The 20921-nt window shown below is 53.0% G+C and overlaps 1 protein-coding gene across 1 annotated transcript in view; it reads left to right on the top strand.

The window, feature by feature from the left end:
• The first annotated feature begins 14363 nt into the window (after positions 1-14363).
• tespa1 (thymocyte expressed, positive selection associated 1) overlaps positions 14364-20921 on the top strand; it is a 235133-nt gene continuing 228575 nt past the window's right edge. The window contains exon 1 of the mRNA XM_070894212.1: positions 14364-14462. The gene's annotated coding sequence lies outside the window, so the exon portion shown is untranslated. The remainder of the gene's footprint in view (positions 14463-20921) is intronic.

The following is a 20921-nucleotide window of genomic DNA, read 5'->3' as shown; positions in this document are numbered from 1 at the left end:
GATTACACCGGGGGGATATTAAACTCTACGGGGAGCAGGAGAGCGGGATTACACCGGGGGGATATTAAACTGTACGGGGAGCAGGAGAGCGGGATTACACGGGGGGACATTAAACTGTACGGGGAGCAGGAGAGCGTGATTACACCGGGGGGATATTAAACTGTACGGGGAGCAGGAGAGCGGGATTACACCGGGGGGATAGTAAACTGTACGGGGAGCAGGAGAGCGGGATTACACGGTGGGGATATTAAACTGTACGAGGAGCAGGAGAGCGGGATTACACCGGGGGGGATATTCAACTGTACGGGGAGCAGGAGAGTGGGATTACACTGTGCGGATAGTAAATTGTACGGGGAGCAGGAGAGCGGGATTACACCGGGGGGATAGTAAACTGTACGGGGAGCAGGAGAGCGGGATTGCACCGGGGGGATATTAAACTGTACGGGGAGCAGGAGAGAGGGCTTACACTGGGTGATATTAAACTGTACAGGAGGAAGGAGAGCGGGATTACACGGGGGGATATTAAACTGTACAGGGAGCAGGAGAGCGGGATTACACCGGGGGGGGATATTAAACTGTACGGGGTGTAGGAGAGCGGGATTACACGGGGGGATAGTAAACTGTACGGGGATCAGGAGAGCGGGATTACACGGGGGGATAGTAAACTGTACGGGGAGCAGGAGAGCGGGATTACACCGGGGGAATATTAAACTTTACGGGGCGTGAGCGGGAGAGTGGGATTACACCGGGGGGATATTAAACTCTACGGGGAGCAGGAGAGCAGGATTACACTGGGGGGGATATTAAACTGTACGGGGAGCAGGAGAGCGGGATTACACCGGGGGGATATTAAACTCTACGGGGAGCAGGAGAGCGGGATTACACGGGGGGATAGTAAACTGTATGGGGTGTAGGAGAGCGGGATTACACATGGGGGATAGTAAACTGTACGGGGATCAGGAGAGCGGGATTTCACGGGGGGATAGTAAACTGAACGGGGATCAGGAGAGTGGGATTACACGGGGGGATAGTAAACTGTACGGGGATCAGGAGAGCGGGATTACATGGGGGGATAGTAAACTGTACGAGGATCAGGAGAGCGGGATTACACGGGGGGATAGTAAAGTGATTGGGGAGCAGGAGAGCGGGAATACACGGGGGGATATTAAACTGTACGGCGGAGCACGAGAGCGGGATTACACGGGGGGGATATTAAACTGTACGGGGAGCAGGAGAGAGGGCTTACACTGGGTGATATTAAACTGTACGGGGAGCAGGACAGCAGGATTACACCGGGGGGATATTAAACTGTACAGGGAGCAGGAGAGCGGGATTACACGGGTGGATATTAAACTGTACGGGGAGCAGGAGAGCGGGATTACACCGGGGGGATATTAAACTGTACGGGGAGCAGGAGAGCGGGATTACACGGGGGGATATTAAACTGTACGGGGAGCAGGAGAGCGTGATTACACCGGGGGGATATTAAACTGTACGGGGAGCAGGAGAGCGGGATCATACCGGGGGGGATATTAAACTGTACGGGGAGCAGGAGAGCGGGATTACACGGGGGGATATTAAACTGTACGGGGAGCAGGAGAGCAGGATTATACCGGGGGGATATTAAACTGTACGGGGAGCAGGAGAGCGGGATTACACCGGGGGGATATTAAACTCTACGGGGAGCAGGAGAGCGGGATTACACCGGGGGGACATTAAACTGTACGGGGAGCAGGAGAGCGGGATTACACGGGGGGACATTAAACTGTACGGGGAGCAGGAGAGCGTGATTACACCGGGGGGATATTAAACTGTACGGGGAGCAGGAGAGCGGGATTACACCGGGGGGATAGTAAACTGTACGGGGAGCAGGAGAGCGGGATTACACGGGGGGGATATTAAACTGTACGAGGAGCAGGAGAGCGGGATTACACCGGGGGGGATATTAAACTGTACGGGGAGCAGGAGAGTGGGATTACTCTGTGCGGATAGTAAATTGTACGGGGAGCAGGAGAGCGGGATTACACCGGGGGGATAGTAAACTGTACGGGGAGCAGGAGAGCGGGATTACACCGGGGGGATAGTAAACTGTACGGGGAGCAGGAGAGCGGGATTACACGGGGGGATATTAAACTGTACGGGGAGCAGGAGAGCGGGATTGCACCGGGGGGATATTAAACTGTACGGGGAGCAGGAGAGAGGGCTTACACTGGGTGATATTAAACTGTACAGGAGGAAGGAGAGCGGGATTACACGGGGGGATATTAAACTGTACGGGGAGCAGGAGAGCGGGATTACACCGGGGGGGATATTAAACTGTACGGGGTGTAGGAGAGCGGGATTACACGGGGGGATAGTAAACTGTACGGGGATCAGGAGAGCGGGATTACACGGGGGGATAGTAAACTGTACGGGGAGCAGGAGAGCGGGATTACACCGGGGGAATATTAAACTTTACGGGGCGTGAGCGGGAGAGTGGGATTACACCGGGGGGATATTAAACTCTACGGGGAGCAGGAGAGCAGGATTACACTGGGGGGGATATTAAACTGTACGGGGAGCAGGAGAGCGGGATTACACCGGGGGGATATTAAACTCTACGGGGAGCAGGAGAGCGGGATTACACGGGGGGATAGTAAACTGTATGGGGTGTAGGAGAGCGGGATTACACATGGGGGATAGTAAACTGTACGGGGATCAGGAGAGCGGGATTTCACGGGGGGATAGTAAACTGTACGGGGATCAGGAGAGCGGGATTACATGGGGGGATAGTAAACTGTACGAGGATCAGGAGAGCGGGATTACACGGGGGGATAGTAAAGTGATTGGGGAGCAGGAGAGCGGGAATACACGGGGGGATATTAAACTGTACGGCGGAGCACGAGAGCGGGATTACACGGGGGGGATATTAAACTGTACGGGGAGCAGGAGAGAGGGCTTACACTGGGTGATATTAAACTGTACGGGGAGCAGGACAGCAGGATTACACCGGGGGGATATTAAACTGTACAGGGAGCAGGAGAGCGGGATTACACAGGGGGATATTAAACTGTACGGGGAGCAGGAGAGCGGGATTACACCGGGGGGATATTAAACTGTACGGGGAGCAGGAGAGCGGGATTACACGGGGGGATATTAAACTGTACGGGGAGCAGGAGAGCGTGATTACACCGGGGGGATATTAAACTGTACGGGGAGCAGGAGAGCGGGATTAAACCGGAGGGATAGTAAACTGTACGGGGAGCAGGAGAGCGGGATTACACGGGGGGGATATTAAACTGTACGGGGAGCAGGAGAGCGGGATTACACCGGGGGGGGATATTAAACTGTACGAGGATCAGGAGACCGGGATTACACGGGGAGATAGTAAAGTGTATGGGGAGCAGGAGAGCGGGATTACACGGGGGGATATTAAACTGTACGGCGGAGCAGGAGAGAGTGCTTACACTGGGTGATATTAAACTGTACGGGGAGCAGGACAGCGGAATTATACCGGGGGGATATTAAACTGTACAGGAGGCAGGAGAGCGGGATTACACGGGGGGATATTAAACTGTACGGGGAGCAGGAGAGCGGGATTACACGGGGGGATATTAAACTGTACGGGGAGCAGGAGAGCGGGATTACACGGGGGGATATTAAACTGTAAGGGGAGCAGGAGAGCGTGATTACACGGGGGGGATATTAAACTGTACGGGGAGCAGGAGAGCGGGATTACACGGGGGGATATTAAACTGTACGGGGAGCAGGAGAGCGGGATTACACAGGGGGGATAGTAAACTGTACGGGGAGCAGGAGAGCGGGATTACACGGGGGGGATATTAAACTGTACGGGGAGCAGGAGAGCGGGTTTACACCGGGGGGGATATTAAACTGTACGGGGAGCAGCAGAGCGGGTTTACACCGGGAGGGATAGTAAATTGTACGGGGAGCAGGAGAGCGGGATTACACGGGGGGGATATTAAATTGTACGGGGAGCAGGAGAGCGGGATTACACCGGGGGGATAGTAAACTGTACGGGGAGCAGGAGAGCGGGATTACACGGGGGATATTAAACTGTACGGGGAGCAGGAGAGCAGGATTACACCGGGGGGATATTAAACTGTACGGGGAGCAGGAGAGCGGGATTACACCGGGGGAATATTAAACTTTACGGGGCGTGAGCGGGAGAGTGGGATTACACCGGGGGGATATTAAACTCTACGGGGAGCAGGAGAGCAGGATTACACTGGGGGGGATATGAAACTGTACGGGGAGCAGGAGAGCGGGATTACACCGGGGGGATATTAAACTCTACGGGGAGCAGGAGAGTGGGATTACACCGGGGGGATATTAAACTGTACGGGGAGCAGGAGAGCGGGATTACACGGGGGGACATTAAACTGTACGGGGAGCAGGAGGGCGTGATTACACCGGGGGTATATTAAACTGTACGGGGAGCAGGAGAGCGGGATTACACCGGGGGGATAGTAAACTGTACGGGGAGCAGGAGAGCGGGATTACACGGGGGGGATATTAAACTGTACGAGGAGCAGGAGAGCGGGATTACACCGGGGGGGATATTACACTGTACGGGGAGCAGGAGAGTGGGATTACACTGTGCGGATAGTAAATTGTACGGGGAGCAGGAGAGCGGGATTACACCGGGGGGATAGTAAACTGTACGGGGAGCAGGAGAGCGGGATAACACGGGGGGATATTAAACTGTACGGGGAGCAGGAGAGCGGGATTACACCGGGGGGATATTAAACTGTACGGGGAGCAGGAGAGAGGGCTTACACTGGGTGATATTAAACTGTACAGGAGGAAGGAGAGCGGGATTACACGGGGGGATATTAAACTGTACGGGGAGCAGGAGAGCGGGATTACACCGGGGGGGATATTAAACTGTACGGGGTGTAGGAGAGCGGGATTACACGGGGGGATAGTAAATTGTACGGGGATCAGGAGAGCGGGATTACACGGGGGGATAGTAAACTGTACGGGGATCAGGAGAGCGGGATTACACGGGGGGATAGTAAACTGTACGGGGTGTAGGAGAGCGGGATTACACATGGGGGATAGTAAACTGTACGGGGATCAGGAGAGCGGGATTTCACGGGGGGATAGTAAACTGAACGGGGATCAGGAGAGTGGGATTACACGGGGGGATAGTAAACTGTACGGGGATCAGGAGAGCGGGATTACATGGGGGGATAGTAAACTGTACGAGGATCAGGAGAGCGGGATTACACGGGGGGATAGTAAAGTGATTGGGGAGCAGGAGAGCGGGAATACACAGGGGGATATTAAACTGTACGGCGGAGCACGAGAGCGGGATTACACGGGGGGGATATTAAACTGTACGGGGAGCAGGAGAGAGGGCTTACACTGGGTGATATTAAACTGTACGGGGAGCAGGATAGCAGGATTACACCGGGGGGATATTAAACTGTACAGGGAGCAGGAGAGCGTGATTACACCGGGGGGATATTAAACTGTACGGGGAGCAGGAGAGCGGGATTACACCGGGGGGATAGTAAACTGTACGGGGAGCAGGAGAGCGGGATTACACAGGGGGGATATTAAACTCTACGAGGAGCAGGAGAGCGGGATTACACCGGGGGGGATATTAAACTGTACGGGGAGCAGGAGAGTGGGATTACACTGTGCGGATAGTAAATTGTACGGGGAGCAGGAGAGCGGGATTACACCGGGGGGATAGTAAACTGTACGGGGAGCAGGAGAGCGGGATGACACCGGGGGGGATAGTAAACTGTACGGGGAGCAGGAGAGCGGGATTACACGGGGGGATATTAAACTGTACGGGGAGCTGGAGAGCGGGATTACACCAGGGGGATATTAAACTGTATGGGGAGCAGGAGAGCGGGATTACACTGGGGGATATTAAACTGTACGGAGAGCAGGAGTGCGGGATTACACCGGGGGGATATTAAAATTTACGGGGCGTGAGCAGGAGAGCGGGATTACACCGGGGCGATATTAAACATTACGGGGAGCAGGAGAGCGGGATTACACCGGTGGGATAGTAAACTTTTTGGGGAGCAGGAGAGCGGGATTACACCGGGGGGGATATTAAACTGTACGGGGAGCAGGAGAGCGGGATTAGACCGGGGGGGATATTAAATTGTACGGGGAGCAGGAGAGCGGGATTACACCGGGGGGATATTAAACTGTACGGGGTGTGAGCGGGCGAGCGGGATTACACCAGGGGGATATTAAACTGTACGGGGAGCAGGAGAGCGGGATTACACAGGGGGGATATTAAACTGTACGGGGAGCAGGAGAGCGGGATTACACCGGGGGGATATTAAACTGTATGGGGAGCAGGAGAGCGGGATTACACCGGGTGGATAGTAAACTGTACGGGGAGCAGGAGAGCGGGATTACACCGGGGGGATATTAAACTGTACGGGGCGTGAGCGGGTGAGCGGTATTACACCAGGGGGATATTAAACTATACGGGAGCAGGAGAGCGGGATTAGACAGGGGGGATATTAAACTGTACGGCGAGCAGAAGAGCAGGATTACACCGGGGGGGAAATTAAACTGTACGGGGAGCAGAAGAGCGGGATTACACGGGGGGGATATTAAACTGTACGGGGAGCTGGAGAGCAGGATTACACCGGGGGGATAGTAACTGTACGGGGAGCAGGAGAGCGGGATTACACCAGGGGGATATTAAACTGGTCGGGGAGCAGGAGAGCGAGATTACACAGGGGGGATATTAAACTGTACGGGGAGCAGAAGAGCAGGATTACACCGGGGGGGGATATTAAATTGTACGGGGAGCAGGAGAGCGGTATTACACCGGGGGGATATTAAACTGTACGGGGAGCAGAAGAGCAGGATTACAACAGGGGGGGGGGATATTAAACTGTACGGGGAGCAGGAGAGCGGGATTACACCGGGGGGATATTAAACTGTACGGGGAGCAGGGGAGCGGGATTACAGGGGGGATATTAAACTGTATGGTGAGCAGGAGAGCGGGATTACACCAGGGGGATGTTAAACTGTACGGGGAGCAGGAGAGCGGGATTACACCGGGGGGGATATTAAACTGTACGGGGAGCAGGAGAGCGGGATTACACCAGGAGGATATTAAACTGGTCGGGGAGCAGGAGAGCGAGATTACACAGTGGGGATATTAAACTGTAGGGGGAGCAGAAGAGCAGGATTACACCGGGGGGGGGGGTATTAAATTATACGGGGAGCAGGAGAGCGGGATTACACCGGGGGGATATTAAACTGTACGGGGAGCAGAAGAGCAGGATTACAACAGGGGGGGGGATATTAAACTGTACGGGGAGCGGGAGAGCGGGATTACACCGGGGGAATATTAAACTGCACGGGGAGCAGGAGAGCGGGATTACACCAGGGGGATATTAAACTGTACGGGGAGCAGGAGAGCGGGATTACACAGGGGGGATATTAAACTGTACGGGGAGCAGAAGAGCAGGATTACACCGGGGGGGGGGGGTATTAAACTGTACGGGGAGCAGGAGAATGGGATTACACCGGGGGGATATTAAACTGTACGGGGAGCAGAAGAGCAGGATTACAACGGGGAGGGTTATTAAACTGTACGGGGAGCAGGAGAGCGGGATTACACCGGGGGGTTATTAAACTGTACGGGTAGCAGGAAAGCGGGATTACACCAGGGGGATATTAAACTGTACTGGGAGCAGGAGAGCGGGATTACACAGGGGGGATATTAAACTGTACGGGGAGCAGAAGAGCAGGATTACACCGGGGGGGGGGATATTAAACTGTACGGGGAGCAGGAGAGCGGGATTACACCGGGGGGATATTAAACTGTACAGGGAGCAGAAGAGCAGGATTACAACGGGGGGGGATATTAAACTGTACGGGGAGCAGGAGAGTGGGATTACACCGGGGGGATATTAAACTGTACGGGGCGTGAGCGGGCGAGTGGGATTACACCAGGGGGATATTAAACTGTACGGGGAGCAGGAGAGCGGGATTACACAGGGGGGATATTAAACTGTACAGGGAGCAGAAGAGCAGGATTACAAACGGGGGGGGATATTAAACTGTACGGGGAGCAGGAGAGCGGGATTACACTGGGGGGATATTAAACTGTACGGGGAGCAGGAGAGCGGGATTACACGGGGGGGATATTAAACTGTACGGGGAGCAGGAGAGCGGGATTAGACCAGGGGGATAGTAACTGTACGTGGAGCAGGAGAGCGGGATTACACGGGGGGATATTAAACTGTACGGGGAGCAGGAGAGCGGGATTACACGGGGGGATATTAAACTGGTCGGGGAGCAGGAGAGCGGGATTACACCGGGGGATATTAAACTGTACGGGGAGCAGGAGGGCGGGATTACACCGGGGTGTTGGTAAACTGTACGGGGAGCAGGAGAGCGGGATTACACCAGGGGGATATTAAACTGTACGGGGAGCGGGGGAGCGGGATTACACGGGGGGGATATTAAAATTTACGGGGCGTGAGCAGGAGAGCGGGATTACACAGGGGGGATATTAAACTGTACGGGGAGCAGGAGAGCGGGATTACACTGGGGGGATAGTAAACTGTATGGGGAGCAGGAGCGCGGGATTACACCGGGAGGGATATTAAATTGTACGGGGAGCAGGAGAGCGGGATTACACCGGGGGGGATATTAAACTGTACGGGGAGCAGGAGAGCGGGATTAGACCAGGGGGGATATTAAATTGTACGGGGAGCAGGAGAGCGGGATTACACCGGGGCGGGGGCTATTAAACTGTACGGGGAGCAGGAGAGCGGGATTACACTGGGGGGATAGTAAACTGTACGGGGAGCAGGAGAGCGGGATTACACGGGGGGATAGTAAACTGTACGGGGAGCAGGAGAGCGTGATTACACCAGAGGGATAGTAAACTGCACGGGGAGCAGGAGAGCGGGATCATACCGGGGGGGATATTAAACTGTACGGGGAGCAGGAGAGCGGGATTACACGGGGCGATATTAAACTGTACTGGTAGCAGGAGTGCGGGATTACACCAGGGGGATATTAAACTGTACGGGGAGCAGGAGAGCGGGATTACACTGGGGGGATATTAAACTGTACGGCGAGCAGGAGAGCGGGATTACACTGGGGGGATATTAAACTGTACGGGGAACAGGAGAGCGGGATTACACGGGGGGGATATTAAACTGTACGGGGAGCAGGAGCGCGGGATTACACCGGGGGGATAGTAAACTGTACGGGGAATAGGAGAGCGGGATTACACGGGAGGATTTTAAACTGTACGGGGAGCAGGAGAGTGGGATTACACCGGGGGAATATTAAACTGTACGGGGAACAGGAGAGCGGGATTACACGGGGGGGATATTAAACTGTACGGGGAGAAGGAGAGCGGGATTACACCGGGGGGATATTAAACTCTACGGGGAGCAGGAGAGCGGGATTACACGGGGGGGATAATAAACTGTACGGGGAGCAGGAGAGCGGGATTATACGGGGGGGATAGTAAACTGTACAGGGAGCAGGAGAACTGGATTACACGGGGGGGATAGTAAACTGTACAGGGAGCAGGAGAGTGGGATCACACCGGGGGGATATTAAACTGTACGGTGAGCAGGAGAGCGGGATTACACGGGGGGATATTAAACTGTACGAGGAGCAGGAGAGCGGGATTACACCGGGGGGATATTAAACTGTACGGGGAGCAGGAGAGCGGGATTACACCAGGGGGATATTAAACTGTACGGGGGTCAGGAGAGCGGGATTACACGGGGGGATATTAAACTGTATGGGGAGCAGGAGAGCGGGATTACACCAGGGGGATATTAAACTGTACGGGGAGCAGGAGAGCGGGATTACACGGGGGGATATTAAACTGTACGGGGAGCAGGAGAGCGGGATTACACCGGGGGGGGATATTAAACTTGACAGGGCATGAGCAGGAGAGCGGGATTATACCGGGGGGATATTAAACTGTACGGGGAGCAGGAGAGCGGGATTACACCGGGGGGATAGTAAACTGTACGGTGAGCAGGAGAGCGGGATTACACTGGGAGGGATATTAAATTGTACGGGGAGCAGGAGAGCGGGATTACACCGGGGGGATATTAAACTGTACGGGGAGCAGGAGAGCGGGATTACACAGGGGGGATATTAAACTCTACGGGGAGCAGGAGAGCGGGATTACACAGGTGGGATATTAAACTGTACGGGGAGCAGGAGAGCGGGAGTACACCGGGGGGATATTAAACTGTACGAGGAGCAGGAGAGCGGGATTACACCGGGGGGATATTAAACAGTACGGGGAGCAGGAGAGCGGGATTACACCGGGGCGATAGTAAACTGTACGGGGAGCAGGAGAGCTGGATTACATCGGGGGGATATTAAACTGTACGAGGAGCAGGAGAGCGGGATTACACCGGGGGGATATTAAACTGTACGAGGAGCAGGAGAGCGGGATTACACCGGGGGGATATTAAACTGTACGGGGGTCAGGAGAGCGGGATTACACGGGGGGATATTAAACTGTATGGGGAGCAGGAGAGCGGGATTACACCAGGGGGATATTAAACTGTACGGGGAGCAGGAGAGCAGGATTACACGGGGGGATATTAAACTGTACGGGGAGCAGGAGAGCGGGATTACACCGGGGATATTAAACTGTACGGGGAGCAGGAGAGCGGGATTACACCTGGGTGATAGTAAACTGTACGGGGAGCAGGAGAGCGGGATTACACCAGGGGGATATTAAACTGTACGGGGAGCAGGGGAGCGGGATTACACGGGGGGATATTAAACTGTACGGGGAGCAGGAGAGCGGGATTACACCGGGGGGGATATTAAAATTTACGGCGCGTGAGCAGGAGAGCGGGATTACACCGGGGGGATATTAAACTGTACGGGGAGCAGGAGAGCGGGATTACACCGGGGGGATAGTAAACTGTATGTGGAGCAGGAGCGCGGGATTACACCGGAGGGGATATTAAACTGTACGGGGAGCAGGAGAGCGGGATTAGACCAGGGGGGATATTAAATTGTACGGGGAGCAGGAGAGCGGGATTACACCGGGGCGGGGGCTATTAAACTGTACGGGGAGCAGGAGAGCGGGATTACACTGGGGGGATAGTAAACTGTACGGGGAGCAGGAGAGCGGGATTACACGGGGGGATAGTAAACTGTACGGGGAGCAGGAGAGCGGGATTACACCGGGGGGATATTAAACTGTACGGGTGAGCAGGAGAGCGGGATTACACCAGAGGGATAGTAAACTGCATGGGGAGCAGGAGAGCGGGATCATACCGGGGGGGATATTAAACTGGACGGGGAGCAGGAGAGCGGGATTACACGGGGGGATATTAAACTGTACAGGGAGCAGGAGAGCGGGATTACACCAGGGGGATATTAAACTGTACGGGGAGCAGGAGAGCGGGATTACACTGGGGGGATATTAAACTGTACGGCCAGCAGGAGAGCGGGATTACACTGGGGGGATATTAAACTGTACGGGGAACAGGAGAGCGGGATTACACGGGGGGGATATTAAACTGTACGGGGAGCAGGAGAGCGGGATTACACCGGGGGGATAGTAAACTGTACGGGGAATAGGAGAGCGGGATTGCACGGGAGGATTTTAAACTGTACGGGGAGCAGGAGAGTGGGATTACACCGGGGGAATATTAAACTGTACGGGGAACAGGAGAGCGGGATTACACGGGGGGGATATTAAACTGTACGGGGAGCAGGAGAGCGGGATTACACGGGGGGGATAATAAACTGTACGGGGAGCAGGAGAGCGGGATTATACGGGGGGGATAGTAAACTGTACAGGGAGCAGGTGAGCGGGATTACACGGGGGGGATAGTAAACTGTACAGGGAGCAGGAGAGTGGGATTACACCGGGGGGATATTAAACTGTACGGTGAGCAGGAGAGCGGGATTACACGGGGGGATATTAAACTGTACGAGGAGCAGGAGAGCGGGATTACACCGGGGGGATATTAAACTGTACGGGGAGCAGGAGAGCTGGATTACACCAGGGGGATATTAAACTGTACGGGGGTCAGGAGAGCGGGATTACACGGGGGGATATTAAACTGTACGGTGAGCAGGAGAGCGGGATTACACGGGGGGATATTAAACTGTACGAGGAGCAGGAGAGCGGGATTACACCGGGGCGATAGTAAACTGTACGGGGAGCAGGAGAGCTGGATTACACCAGGGGGATATTAAACTGTACGGGGGTCAGGAGAGCGGGATTACACGGGGGGATATTAAACTGTATGGGGAGCAGGAGAGCGGGATTACACCAGGGGGATATTAAACTGTACGGGGAGCAGGAGAGCGGAATTACACGGGGGGATATTAAACTGTACGAGGAGCAGGAGAGCGGGATTACACCGGGGGGGGATATTAAACTTGACGGGGCATGAGCAGGAGAGCGGGATTATACCGGGGGGATATTAAACTGTACGGGGAGCATGAGAGCGGGATTACACCGGGGGGATAGTAAACTGTACGGTGAGCAGGAGAGCGGGATTACACTGGGAGGGATATTAAATTGTACGGGGAGCAGGAGAGCGGGATTACACCGGGGGGGATATTAAACTGTACGGGGAGCAGGAGAGCGGGATTACACCGGGGGGATATTAAACTCTACGGGGAGCAGGAGAGCGGGATTACACGGGGCGGATATTAAACTGTACGGGGAGCAGGAGATCGGGATTATACGGGGGGGATAGTAAACTGTACGGGGAGCAGGAGAGCGGGATTACACGGGGGGATAGTAAACTGTACGGGGAGCATGAGAGCCCGATTACACCGGGGGGATATTAAACTGTACGGGGAGCAGGAGAGCGGGATTACACAGGTGGGATATTAAACTGTACGGGGAGCAGGAGAGCGGGATTACACCGGGGGGATATTAAACTGTACGGGGAGCAGGAGAGCGGGATTACACCGGGGGGGATAGTAAACTGTACGGGGAGCAGGAGAGCTGGATTACACCAGGGGGATATTAAACTGTACGGGGAGCAGGAGAGCGGGATTACACGGGGGGATATTAAACTGTATGGGGAGCAGGAGAGCGGGATTACACCGGGGGGGATATTAAACTTTACGGGGCGTGAGCAGGAGAGCGGGTTTATACCGGGGGGATATTAAACTGTACGGGGAGCAGGAGAGCGGGATTACACCGGGGGGGATATTAAACTTTACGGGGCGTGAGCAGGAGAGCGGGATTATACCGGGGGGATATTAAACTCTACGGGGAGCAGGAGAGCGGAATTACACTGGGGGATATTAAACTGTACGGGGAGCAGGAGAGCAGGATTACACCGGGGGGGATATTAAACTGTACGGGGAGCAGGAGAGCGGGATTACACCGGGGGGATATTAAATTGTACGGGGAGCAGGAGAGCGGGATTTCACCCGGTGGGGGGGGGATATTAAACTGTACAGCGAGCAGGAATGCTGGATTACACCGTGGGGACATTAAACTGTTCGGGGAGCAGGAGAGCGGGATTACACCAGGGGGATAGTAAACTGCACGGGGAGCAGGAGAGCGGGATTATACCGGGGGGGATATTAAACTGTACGAGGAGCAGGAGAGCGGGATTACACGGGGGGATATTAAACTGTACGGGGAGCAGGACAGCGGGATTACACCAGGGGGATATTAAACTGTACGGCGAGCAGGAGAGCGGGATTACACCAGTGGGATATTAAACTGTACGGGGAGGAGGAGAGCGGGATTACACTGGGGGGATATTAAACTGTACGGCGAGCAGGAGAGCGGGATTACACTGGGGGGATATTAAACTGTACGGGGCGTGAGCGGGATTACACCGAGGGAATATTAAACTGTACGGGGAGCAGGGGAGTGGGATTACACCAGTGGGGGCGGGGGGGGAGTATTGATGGGCATGGGGAGTGTGGAAAGATTGGAATGTATCCTGGTCACTGATATTATGAAAAGCACCAGCACAGGTTTGATGGGCTGAATGAGCACCGTCTGTGCCGGAACATTCCATGATGAGCACAATAAGGCAGGACAGCTCCTAAGATCTGTTGAAGAACCAAGCCTCTGACAACTGAGTGTGAGTGAAGTTAGAATGCAGTGTTGGTGGGAGGTGACAGCAAGACGCACCCACTCACCGGTCATTGCAGCGGAAACCATATTGTTGCTTGGCATTTTCTCATTATTCATTTCCTCAAACTTCTGCACATCAATAACTGCCAAGCTGCTCATTTCTGAGATGAATTGAGAATAATAATGTTGTGAGTCACCATGCACAGGAAGTGGTTTAATTGCAGCGGTTAGGCATGAACACGCTCCACTTCCTCTTTCCCACTCACAATGTGACAGACTCAGCTTGAAGGGTTAGTGTCTGTAGAGCAAACCGTCAATGGACACCACCAGGGCCCACCTGTGCTTCCTGTTATCGCAATAAATGATTGGAATTGATCCGTGTGACTGCTGCAGACATTGGGTAAGTGGAACTCTTTTAGTGAAATGCTCCGTATGGCCATAAGGTTGGGAGGCCTACCCTGCTCAAACTGTGAGGTGGAGAGTCCTAGCCTGCTCAAACTGTGAGAGACCTACCCTGCTCAAACTGTGAGAGGCCCATCCTACTCAAACTGTGAGAGACCTACCCTGCTCAAACTGTGAGAGGCCCACCCTGCTCAAACTGTGAGAGGCTTACCCTGCTCAAACTGTGAGGTGGAGAGGCCTAGCCTGCTCAAACTGTGAGGTGGAGAGGCCGACCCTGCTCAAACTGTGAGAGGCCGACCCTGCTCAAAATGTGAGGTGGAGAGGCCTAGCCTGCTCAAACTGTGAGAGGCCAACCCTGCTCAGACTGTGAGAGGCCAACCCTGCTCAAACTGTGGGGTGGTGAGGCCTAGCCTACTCAAACTGAGAGGCCTAGCCTACTCAAACTATGCGAGGCCTAGCCTGCTCAAACTGTGTTATGTATGCAATAAAGGTTCAAACTGAGTACTGTTTAACTGAGCAAGGTACTACCTTGCTTCTGCTTTATTCTGGCCCAAAGTGTCTGAATCACAAAATGACTGGCCTTTTATACCAGAGCAGCACCATGTGCGTGCTGCTCAGTGGCCTCCAGCAATGACAGCATCTGGTGGCTACAAACAGCATGTACATACATGACAGTACCCTCCTCTGAGATCTTATCACAGTCTTTCACAGGTTGAGACAGTCCGGTGCTTTACACTCCCGGGTTGACCGTCTCAGTTCGATTCCGGCCTTGGGTGAATGTGCGGAGTCTGTTGTGGTTGGTGGCTGGATGGCTGACTTGTTGGGGGTGGTAGTGGTCATGTCAGGAATTGCAAGTCCATTTTTATTGAACAAGTCCGTGATGGAAATTCCGGGTTCACTGATGACCCTTGAGTCTACTGAAGGCTGTTGGTAGGTTGGTTAGTCATCGACGGTTTCTTCGTCCGACTGTTCTGGCTCGTCTGTGTGCCTCAGTTTTGTTTGATCCATTTGTTTCCTGCAAGTCTGCCCATTCTTGAGCTTAATAACAAATACTCTGTTGCCCTCCTTGGCCATGACCATACCAGCGATCCATTTGGGACCCTAACCATAATTCAACACATAAACAGGATCATTCACAGAAATCTCGTGTGACACAGTTGCCCGATCATGTTGACTCTGTCTCCTGTATTCAATATAATTACTTAAATCCGGGTGTACAAGAGATAACTTGGTCTTTTCTTCATGAGTTCAGCAGGCGAGACCCCTGTGAGTGTGTGGAGTCTTGTCCTGTAACTCAGCAGTATGCAAGACAAGCGGGTCTGCAGTGACCCTTGGGTTACTCTCCTCATGCTTTGCTTGAAAATTTGTACTGCATGTTCTGCTTGCCTGTTGGACGCAGGTTTGAACGGTGCTGACATTACATGTTTTATGCCATTACAAACTCCTGAAACTCCTGACTGGTGAAGCAAGACCCATTGTTGCTCACCACTATGTCAGGCAGATCATGTGTCGCGAACATGACATTGAGATTCTCTATGGTTGCCGTGGACGTACTGGATGACATGATTATGCATTCTACCACTTTGAATAAGCATCCACCACCACTAAAAACATCTTGCCCAGGAAGGGACCTGCAAAATCTACATGGATCCTGGACCAAGGTTTGGATGGCCATGACCACAGACTCAGCGGCGATTCCACTGGTGCTTTGCTGAGCTGCATGCAGGTGTTGCACTGATGCACGCATGCTTCCAGCTCCGAATCAATTCCTGGCCACCATACATGGGACCTGGCGATGGCCTTCATCATCACTATACCAGGATGTGTGCTGTGTAACTCACGCAAAAACTTCTCTCTCCCTTTCTTAGGCATTACAACTCGATTGCCCCACAATAGGCAATCTGCTTGAATAGACAATTCATCCTTGCGACGAATGTACAGTTTGGCCTCCTCGCACATTTGCTTAGGTATGGCAGACCAATCCCCTTTGAGGATGCAACCCTTTACCACCGATAATATCGGGTCCTGGCTGGTCCTGGTCTTAACTTGTTGAGACGTGACAGGGGTACCTTCACTCTCAAAAGCATCCATGATTAACATTAAATCTGCCGGTTGCGGCGTTTCCACCTCTGGTGTGGGCAACGGCAACCGGCTCAAAGCATCGGCACAATTCTCTATGCCAAGTCTGTGGCGAATGACATAATCATAGGCAGATAATGTCAGCGCCCACCTTTGGATGTGGGATGAAGCATTGGTATTGATACCTTTGCTCTCGGAAAACAACAAAATGAACGGCTTGTGGTCGGTCTCTAATTCGAACCTCAGACTGAAAAGTATTGATGCATCTTTTTAACACTGTACACATAGGCTAAAGCTTCTTTTTCTACCATACTGTAGGCTCTTTCAGCTTTAGATACATTTTTGGATGCATATGCGACAGGTTGAAGTTTCCCAGACTCATTGGCTTGTTGTAACACGCAACTAATTCCATATGACAATGCGTCACAGGCCAAAACTAAATGTTTACATGGGTCATAATGTACCAGCAGCTTGTTCGAGCAAAGCAGATTGGTGGCTTTCTCGAAGGCTCTGTCTTGCAATGGGCCCCACACCCAGTGGTTCCCTTTTCTCAATAGCATGTGCAATGGTTCATGTAAGGTGTTCAATTTAGGTAGTAAGTTAGCAAAGTAGTTGAGTAGACCCAGGAACGAACGTAGCTCCGTCACGTTCTGCGGCTTGGGTGCATTGTTGATGGCTTTGGTTTTCACATCAGTAGGTCTGATGCCATCAGCGGCGATTTTCCTCCCAAGAAATTCGACCTCCGGTGCAATGAAGACGCATTTCGAGCATTTCACTCTGAGTCCCACTCTGTCCAAACGCAGTAGAACCTCTCCAGGTTGTTCAGATGTTCCTTGGAATCACGACCGGTGATCAGGATGTCATCTTGGAACACGACGGTTCTGGGAACAGACTTCAGTAGACTTTCCATATTCCTTTGAAATATTGTTGCAGCCGAGCGAATTCCAAATGAGCACCTGTGGTAAATAAACAGTCCTTTATGCGTGTTAATGCACGTAGGACTGTTTATTTACCACAGGTGCCCATTTGGAACTCTTCAACGTCTCGACCAACTCTTGTGTCATATAGGCCGACGTCAAGTCCAATTTTGTGAACAACTTCCCTCTGGCTAGCATCGTAAACAAATCATCAGCCTTCGGTAACGGGCACTGATCTTGTTTCAAAACCCTGTTGATCGTAGCCTTGTCATCTCCACAGATTCTGACTGTGCCATCACTTTTCAGCACAGGAACAATGGGGCTGGCCCATTCATTAAATTCGACCGGTGATATGATCCCTTTACGCTGGAGTCTGTCCAGTTCAATTTTGACTTTCTCTCTCATCATATATGGCACTGCCCGAGCTTTATGATGGACGGGTCTTGCATCTGAGTCCACGTGGATCTGCACCTTGGCTCCCGTGAAGTTGCCGATACCTGGTTCTCAATTCTTGGGCACATGTATCTTCCTCTGATTACAACGCCTTTATGTCATTCCAGTCACATCTGATTTTCTCCAACCAGCTCTTGCCGAGCAGCATTGGGCCATTGCCTGGAACAATCCACAGCAGTAACTCATGAACCGCACCGTTATAAGACACATTAATTGGTGCACTGCCAATCACCTTTATCAGTTCTTTGGTGTGCGTGCATAGCTTGGCATTAACAGGGCTCAGCCTGTGCCTCACAGTCTTAGTATCCCACAGCTTATTAAATGCCCTCTCGTTCATGATCAATCGATTCGCCCCTGTGTCCAGTTTCATCGATACCGTTAAACTTCACATTAATCAAAATTGGTTTACTCTTGGTTATGAAAGAGTACAGTCCATACACGTCCTCCTCTGGCATCTCGGATTGCGTATCCGGATCCGCGCTAGTCTGACTCTCATCCTCCACGTGGTGTGTCGCAGCGCGCTTGCTCATCTGCGGACACTTGTGCTGGAAGTGCCCCACTCTCAGACAGCCTTTGCAACTATATTGCTTAAATTGGCACTGCTGGTGCCGATGATTTCCCCCACAACGCCAACACGGAGAAGTCGGATACATTCCTACTGGCGGACTTTGGGCAGCCACAGGTTTCGCGAACGCAGCCGGATAGGCCCTGCCATGTGCCGCTCTGCCGAACGCCGAATCAATCGCATTTACAGTACTTGCCGAGGTTCGGTTCTTTACTGGTATTTGCTTTAGACTCCTGTCTGTCATCATACATGATAGAGCAATCTGGATGGCCCTTTTTAAATCCAACTCCTACACCGCCAGAAGTTTGCGCAGGATCACCTTATGGTTGATATCGATAACAAAGAAGTCCCGCAGCATGTCTGCCAACACCGTCCCGAATTTGCACGGTCCTGTTAGACATCTTAGGTCGGCAACGAATTTCAGTGCACTCTGGCCCTCCGATCGAACGTGTGTATAAAACCTGTATCTCGAGATGATGATGCTGTCGTATGGCTGACGGCGCTCCCGTACCAATGTACACAATTCCTCGTACGTTTTCTCTGTTGGATCACGACTACCATGGCGCTGCCCAGCACCGGAATGATCTCCTTTGTGTGTGTCCGTAGCTGTGCATCAATCGGTGATAATTTTGGCCTCCTGGCCTTGGACGCCCACAACTTTTTGAACTGTTTGATACCCATCAGGGACTGGCTGGTCCCCGTGTCTAGCTCCATTGATACTGGCATGCCATTGAGGAGCACTTTCATCATTATCGGTGGCGTCTTGGTGTATGAACTGTATACGTGCTCCACATGAACTCGCTGAACTTCAGCTTGGAGCGATTTACCCCAGCGTTCATTTCAGCAATTTCTGCAGGTATTTTGCTCATCTCTGCAAACTCCGGCTGAGTGTGTGCCTCCATGCCTCCAAAATGAGCTGTTGTTGGAAACAAAAGGTCCCTTGCCAGTCGATCATCCCTGACTGCCCCTGTGATTGTCCTTGAGTGCGCCATTAACAGGTGTTGATGGCCCCATTACTGGCCGCATTGTCCCTTGCAATGGCGTGAATCACCGATCAGCTAGCCATTGTCTCTGTCGAACTCCCCCTCTGGGTTCGACTACATGTTGGGCCATGCTCGATTGCCCTTGTCTGCCTGGAGAACTGTGTGCTGCTTTAACAATGTTGATTCTCTGTTCCAACCATTCCTTAACACTGTACCTCTCCTCTGTTCTGCTAGTGGCCATGCTGCCGTGGTTTAAATCCCAGTTTCTCGTCGCCATTGATACATCCTTACTACACAGTATAAATGCATACGAGGCCCATGCTTGAGAGAAAATCAGTCTATGACCTGTCCTTTATTCCTTAGCACTCAAGTGATGGAAGTGGGTGGAGCTTCCCGTTTTATATCTGAAGGTCCAGGTTAGGAGTGTCTCCCACAAGTTCACCACCTAGTGGTCATTGTTCTCACAGTGTACAACTTAGGTCAGATTATACATGGGTTACAATGCTGGTTGAATACATGACAACACCATCTGGTGGCTACAAACAGCATGTACATACATGACAAACTGTGAGAGGCCCACCCTGCTCAAACTGTGAGAGGCCTACCCTGCTCAAATTGTGAGAGGCCTACCCTGCTCAAACTGATTAGATAATAATCCAGGTTGATAGAATCATTGTGGGATTGTAGCCTGGAAGAGCGCCTGCCTTTGGGTGTGGCTGAGGGGTTAAAACCATCAACAATGTGGGAAAGCCAGGTCAAGCTGTGTGTAATGAGTGTGTCGGGCTGGTTACCTGCAGCCCCCATGGGAGGGGCCGGTTGCCCATTAATATGCTAATCGCTCAATTGGACCAATATTTCAACACAGTTTTAAATTTAATATCACAGCAACAGCTTTCCCGGACTTCCTGGAACTCGCCAGTGAAGGCAAGGTGAGACAGTGGCAACTGAGGGGCTGAGAAACGTCGGGAAATGCTGCAATAAATACTCGCTACTCGCAGCTGCTTTGTTACCGACTCGTGGGAAGCTGCTTGTTGGTACTTTCTCTGAGAGTTTACTTTCCACACTTTCTGCACTTTCCTCAATGACAGCAGGATGAGTGGCACTATGGCTGCGTTAGGTTGGACCTCGGGCGAGGTGCTTAATAAGTAGCACCAGTACTGGCAGTAGTCCGCTGTACACAGACCCGTAACTGGACAGCAGAGAGGTGGGGGAGGGAGGGGGGAGAGGGAGGGGGAGAGCGGGGGAGAGGGGGAGAGAGAGGGTGATAGGGGTGTGCGAGAGGGGGGAGAGGGAGGGGGAGACCGGGGGGGGAGAAACGGGAAGGGGGGAGAGAGGAGAGCGGGGCTTGAGAGAGGGTGAGGGGGAGGGGGAGAGAGGAGAGCGGGGGTTGAGATGGCGGGGGAGAGAGCGCGAGAGGGGAGGGGAGGTGGAGAGGAGAGGGAAGTGGAGAGTGGAGGGGA

This window comes from Pristiophorus japonicus, chromosome 11 (genome assembly GCF_044704955.1).
Source record: "Pristiophorus japonicus isolate sPriJap1 chromosome 11, sPriJap1.hap1, whole genome shotgun sequence".
Lineage (NCBI taxonomy): Eukaryota > Metazoa > Chordata > Chondrichthyes > Pristiophoridae > Pristiophorus > Pristiophorus japonicus.
Note: the sequence above shows the minus strand (reverse complement) of the source record. Positions and strands in the feature narration are given on the sequence as shown.